Source organism: Papaver somniferum, chromosome 9, assembly GCF_003573695.1.
Source record: "Papaver somniferum cultivar HN1 chromosome 9, ASM357369v1, whole genome shotgun sequence".
NCBI lineage: Eukaryota > Viridiplantae > Streptophyta > Magnoliopsida > Ranunculales > Papaveraceae > Papaver > Papaver somniferum.
In genome coordinates, this window is record NC_039366.1 from 120,947,667 (window position 1) to 120,955,053 (window position 7,387).

The following is a 7,387-nucleotide window of genomic DNA, read 5'->3' on the forward strand; positions in this document are numbered from 1 at the left end:
AATCACTTTGAAAATTGCTCTGAAAAAAAATAGTCTGTGAATAACGGCTATATAACGTTCTCTAAGAATGTTTCAATGATTGAAATGAGAGTTTAGATTACATAAACATTGGTAGGATATAAGCATTAGTGTGGAAACACATATATCAATAAGTCCTTATTCCTTGAACCAAAGTTTGCGAACTTTGTTGATCAAGAGAAATGGAAGTGGCGTGAGCCAAGTCCGCGAACTCAGTCCGCGAACTTGCAGAACTTCTCGGGCCGAGATTTTCTGCTGGAGTTTGTGTACTCCTTCCATGAGCTTAAGTCCGCGAACCCAGTCCGCAAACTTGAGCAGGTTATATCTAAAGTCGGTTGTTCTTGAACTAATGTTTAAATAAACTAAGGAATGCTTTTGCAAACCGGGGCTATAAAGTTCATGAACCGATTCGAGTGAATCAAACCGATTTTGCTTCAATTGTGTCTTGTGTAGTTACATAAGATTTCCTTGCAATTGAACAGCTCTCTAACTAGTTCATTTGAGTCATTTGAACTAGTTATGGTGAAGAATAATAAGGTTGATATGAGAATAATCATATGGCTAACCTTTCGGTTGACATGTTAAACCAACAAATGTTAATATTTGGGTACGGTTCATAAACCCAAAATTGGATATTTCATTTGTGTGTGATAAGCTACGTTTTCGATCTAACGATTGAGAAATATTAGCTTGAATCTAATCAGGTTTTCATCTAACGGTGAATATTGAATACTTTGTTACTAAGCTAACATTGATTGCAAACCCTTATTTGAAAGTGTATATAAGGGAGAACTCTAGAAACTGGGAAACCTAATCCCCACACATTCTGTGTGATACTAGTTGTGCTAAGCTAGAGTCGATTCTCCTTTAACCTTTGGTTTCTTCTTCTAAACCAGGTTAACGACTTAAAGAATTCATTGGGATTGTGAAGCCAGACAGATACTACTTTTATCGTAGTTGTGTGATCTAATCTTGTTGTTTCTAACGTACGAGTACAATTGTAATAATTGGCTTGAGATTTCTATCTCCGATAGGCAAGATAAAAAGTAATCACAAACAAACTTCGTCTCATCGTTTGTGATTCCGCAATATCTTTTTCGCTACGTCGATTAAGATTATTGTGAGGTGATGGATAATACTAAGCTGTTCTTCGGGAATATAAGTCTGGTATTATTGATTGGTTCCCGTTCACCTTGATTTATCAAAACAAGGAACAAAAATCGTAGGTATATTCGTGGGAGACGGATTTATCTATTATCATCGACTTTTCTGTGTGATACAAATTTGTTTATTAAAGTCTTCGACTTTGGGTCGTAGCAACTCTTAGTTGTAGGTGAGATCACCTAAGGGAATCAAGTGCGCAGTATCCTGCTGGTATCAGAGGCGTAGGAGCATAATTGTACCTTGGATCAGTGTGAGATTGATTGGGATTCAACTACAGTCCAGACCGAAGTTAATTGGAGTAAGCTAGTGGTTGTAGCGGCTTAATACACTGTGTGTTCAATCTGGACTAGGTCCCGGGGTTTTTCTGCATTTGCGGTTTCCTGGTTAACAAAATTCTAGTGTCTGTGTTATTTCTATTCTGCATTATATTTGTTTATATAATTGAAATAATACAGGTTGTGCGTTGTTCAATCAATTAGAATATCCGACCTTTTGGTTGTTGATTTAAATTGATTGACACTTGGATATTGGTCTTGGTACCATCAAAGTTATCTCTCTTTGATAAAGACTCGCAGATTTCTATTTGCTTGAGTAAAGAACAAATCGAGAGATTGAGATATAAACTCTTTGATATACTTTTATCTGGATTGAGTCTGACTGCCTAGTTGATTCTCTAGAAAGTATATTAGAGTTTGTCCATATAGATTTCTAAGCGAAATATTGTGTGTGGTTGTTAGACCCCCGCTTTTTCAATTGGTATTAGAGCAGGCAAACAAGTTTAAGACCTTACAAGTCTGTGTTTGTGGCAATCTGAGTCTGTGGAGAGAATCTCTTACACGCATACCAAGATGCCTTCTAAAGCTTTTAACTATGCCAAATGTCTTGGAAATACCTCAAAGGATCACTCCTTAACAGATTCTTCTGAATCCCGAGGTAAGAAGGTTGTCCCATCTGGTGCTGACATCTCTCTCTCTATGAGACATTGGGCACTATGGCAAAAGCTGTGAAGGAGCTCACCAGAATCTCAAAAAACACTGCTGAGATTATTGATTTTCAGGATCATGATCAGCTTATTGACGAATTTGAAAAGTCTCTTGATCGAGAACATGAACTCTACAACATCATTGAGTCTTTCTCTAAGAATATTGAAAAACTTCTCCAAGAAACTACTCAACAGCGTGAAAAGATTAGTGTTCTTGAAGATATTGTTAAGGAAGACTCAATTAGAGAGAAACGTTTGATCGAGACTCATTCATCAGATCTTAACAGACTTTGTATTGAAAAAGAGTAACTACAAGCATCTCTTACTCTAGCTCATGAACAGTGTAAATCCTTGGAAAAGGAAAACTCTATCTTAAAGAGAAATTTTTCTGTACATACTAACTCTCATGAGTTACAGTACATGACGAAATGTTCTCCAGAAGAAGATTTTGTCAAGAAAAGTTTGCATAACTTACAATCTACTCACATGGCTATGAAGTTAAAACTGGTGCCAATTGTTGTTTCTCCTCCACGAACCTGTACTTTCTATGGGGAAAAAGAATCACTATGCTATCCATTGTTTTGCCAGAAAGAAACAAATTTCTAAACTTCATAATTTACTTCTTTGCACTGTCAATGGGGTAAATAGTCCGTCGACTACTGCAATGAATCGCATGACCACAGAAAACCAGATACCTTATAAACGTGATCTCTTTATTAGAAATCATCACAGGAATCATATGCTATCTAGTAATATAAATTCTTTAACTGCTGACAAAAACATTCCTTGTGTTTGTAAGAATCTTCCTGGTAAATCTAAGTCTATAAAATGGATTCCTCTATATTCTGATCCTCTTGAACCAATTTCAAGAGGTCCTAGATTTAGTCCTCAGAGAAACCCTTCTGATGGATATGTTAACCACATTGTGTCTTACTCTTCTAGGATGAAAGTTAACCAAAGAAATGCGAAGAACACAAAGATCAAACTATCAGATGATATGTACAACTCCTTTCTCGATGATCATAGTGGAATTAATTTCCACTCTACTACCTGATTCCAGGTATTCTTTTCCTTGTTTCTATCCTGAAAGGTACAAGGAAAATTATTGAGAAATACTCAAGTATGTTGTATATTATTTTCTTTTTGTTTTAAGTTTTCTTTGTGTTGACGGTCCATAAACGTCTGCGTCCTCCTCCTGTGAGTTCTTAGGGTTTCCATCCTGTGTTGACAAACACATATATATTACTTTGTTGGGTTTTCCTTTCCTTAACAAAATTAATATGGAGAACTCTGCAAAATCTCAAGATATTGTGCATCTTGATATGGAGGAAGATACTCAAGGAGGTGAGTCAATTCAAGAGCTGGTTCTAAAGAATATGCTTGAAAGAAAGGATCACAACTCCTGGATTGATGATTCTTTCAAGGATTTAACTCGTTTTCAAAATGATTCAAAGGTCGAGTTTGCAAATCTTCAACTGCAAATAAACCAACTCCTAGATGGCCTGGCCAGAATCCTTGCAAATCAGAATATTCTGATACGGAATCAAAAGAAGCTCATCATGGACTGCATCAAAGATAGACAACTTGCTCGGGTTGTTGATCGCAAAGTTAGTGTTCTAACTCACGAACATGGTGTGTCTACAGTCAAGAGAATAAAGGAAATCAGTGATACCTTCTTTGACGGATTCATTGAAAGATACGAGGTCCTCAATGAACTCTGATTTTTCCTTTAGTTCGACTAGTAAATCTTCTATTTTTCTGTTTTTGTTTAGAAGAATAACTAGAGGTTGGAATAGCCGTTATTGTGATTACACATAGCTATGTCCAACGTTTTCATCTTCATGTTTTTAGATTTGTTGGTTTAAATTCTAAAATTTTTTGGAAGATGATTTTTGCAGTATTAATCTTTATGGTTTTATATATTGCAATATTGTTATGGGATATGTGTGTTTGCGTCTGTGAACTTGATTGTCCCATATCTTGTCAAAAGTAAAGTCGTTCATGAATTGATATGCATATATTGATGAAAGAATGAATGGACTTTTGACAAATACAAAAGTTAAGCCTACATTGTCAATTATTGATGGAAGATAGGTTAAAATCTTTTGTTTACAAGGATCATGTCTATTAAATGTCGTTATGCAAATAGCGATGGAAAATAGAATGAATCCTTGTATATTCCGCAGTAATTGATCTTCCTTGATCCATATTTTATGTATTACTGTGCGGCTCCGTAATGTGTCTTATGTTGAGCACGAAACAACCAAGTTGATTATTTTTATGATTAGCCTTGTTGTTGTTCCGTAAGGTACTTTATGTTGAGAATTTTGAACTAAATGAATCATCTTGTTTGGTTATTTAGTTATGACTCCATAAGTCTTCTTATGTTTGAGCGTTCATGACTGGGTTGATTGTTTAACTTATTCATTGCTCCATAGACTCTCTTATGTGAGTATGACCAATTAAATTGATTACTTTTGTGGTTAATTTGGTTGTGTATTTCGATTAGATTAATCATGGGTTTTCTTGTGATTAATCTAATTGAGTGCTCTTAACTCTCCATAAGTTTACTTGTGTTGAGCATTTTTGGTTAAATTAATCATGAACTTCTTGTGGTTAATTTAATATTTTGGATTCAAATTCATACTTGAAAAATCGGGGGTCTAACAACACCACCCAATATTTCGCTTAGGAATCTGTATGGACTAACTCCGAAATACTTTGCTAGAGAATCAACTAGACAGTCAGACTCAATCTAGATAAAAGTATCTCAAGGAGTTAATATCTCTCTCTTGATTTGATTTTTACTCAAGCTAAAAACAATAGCGAGTCTTTATCAAATACAAGGAATACTTGGACGGTACGAAAGACCAATGTCCAAGGATCAATCAATATCAATCAACAACCAAAGGTTGGATTTCCAATTGATGGTCACGAACGCACAACCTGTATTATTTAAATTATATAAAATATAATGCGGAAAAGAAATAACACAGACACCAGAAATTTTGTTAACGAGGAAACCGCAAATGCAGAAAAACCCCGGGACCTAGTCCATATTGAATACACATTGTATTAAGCCGCTACAGACACTAGCCTACTGCAAACTAACTTCGGACTGGACTATAGTTGAACCCCAATCAATCTCCCACCGATCCAAGGTACAATTGTACTCCTACGCCTCTGATCCCAGCAGGATACTGCGCACTTGATTTCCTTAGCTGATCTCACCCACAACCAAGAGTTGCTGCAACCCAAAATCGCAGACTTGATAATAAACAAATTTGTCTCACACAGAAAAGTCTATCAAAGGATAAATCTGTCTCCCACAGATAAACCCTAGGTTTTGTTCCGTCTTTAGATATAAAATCAAGGTAACAGGAACTAATTGATAATCTGGTCTTATATTCCCGAAGAACAGCCTAGATTAATCAATCACCTCTCTACAATCCTTCCTGACTACACAAGCGTATTGTCGAGGAATCACAAATAGTGATACGAAGATGTTTGTGACTTCTTTATCTTGCCTATCGGAGAACTCTCACGATCTCAAGTCAATCAATCGATTGTATGCGTACGATAGAAGATGCAAGATCAGATCACACAATTACGATAAAGTAGTATCGGTCTGGCTTCACAATCCCAATGAAGTCTTTAAGTCGTTAACCTGATTTTAGAGAAGAAAACCAAAGGTTAATAAAAAAGATCGACTCTAGCGGATGCACTAGTAGCACACAGACATGTGGGGATTAGTTTTTCACAATGCTAGATGTCTCCTTTATATAACCTTCAAATCAGGGTTTCGCCTTAGTTACAAAGCAATCCTTATTCACCGTTAGATGAAAACCTGATTTAGATTCAAGCTAATATTTCTCAACTGTTAAATCGAAAACTTAGCTTGTCACACACACTTGGGTAGACGTTTACTGGGTTCGTGAAAACCATGCCCAAACGTGTACGTGTATGTTGGTTAAACATAGTAACCCAAAAGGTTAACCATATGAGCATTTCATATTAACCTTGTTCCTCTTCACCATAACAAGTTCAATTGACTCAAATGAACTAGTTACAGAGTTGTTCAATTGCTATGAGATCTTATGTAACTACACAAGACACAATTGAAACAAAGATGATTCGATTCGATTGAATCGTCTCATGAACATTATAGCCACGGTTTGCATAAAGCATTCCTTAGTAATTTAATGTTTCATGTTCAGAGCACATCTTTAGATCATAACCTCTTAAGTTCACAAACAAGTTCGCGGACTTAAGTTAATCGGTTGGGTTTTCCAAACTCAGCAGAAATTCTCGAAAAAAGAACTTCTGCAAGTTCGCGGACTTAGCACACAAACGATTTTTGGAAAATCCCAGCAGAAATTCTTGGTCGAGAACTTCCGTCAGTTCGCAGACTGAGTATGCGAACTAGGTTCGCGGACTTGGCAAGCAAATTCCACAATCCTCCCGATTTCTCTTGTACAACAAAGTTCGAAAACTTTGATTCAAGGAATACATGGTTATGTAATTTAGACTCTCATTTCAATCATTAAGACATTCTTAGAGGACGCTATGTAGCCGTTATTCACAGACCGATTCACGTCAGAGAAATTCTCAAAGTGATTGAAACTTTTTATGACTTTCGCCACTAGGTGAAGATAAACTTGATCAAAGTGAAACGATTTACCAACACACGATTTCGAGATAAAAGATAAGCAATGAATGCTCAGCTCGAAACATCAAATGTGTATGATCTAGTCTATATAACATACGACTTTTGTCTCATAAGAAGTAGGAGATAGAAGAGATAGACTTTTGAGTGATAGATAAGTTCAAGTCTCCACATACCTTTTTGTTGATGAAGTTCCACGGTTCCTTGTATATATCTTCGTCGTTGTATGATGAATCGCCATGAAGTCCTTGAGCTCAACTACACTTTTCTATCATAGTCCGAGACTTAGCTGTGTAGGCTAAAAATCAAGACTTATAGTTTTGATCACTAATATTGACAAACATGCTTGAGATAGCAACGCATGCGAGGTTGACCGAGCTATGCTCTAACAATTTTCCCCTTTGTCAATTTTAGTGACAAAACTATTAATACATATGGAATACAAAAAAGATAAACTTTAGTGGCTCCTATTGCATAGTCTAATCTTCAACGTTCCTTGAAATCTTCGTCCTTCCAAGTACTCCAATTATCCCAAAGGTTGTAAGTTTAGCACCACC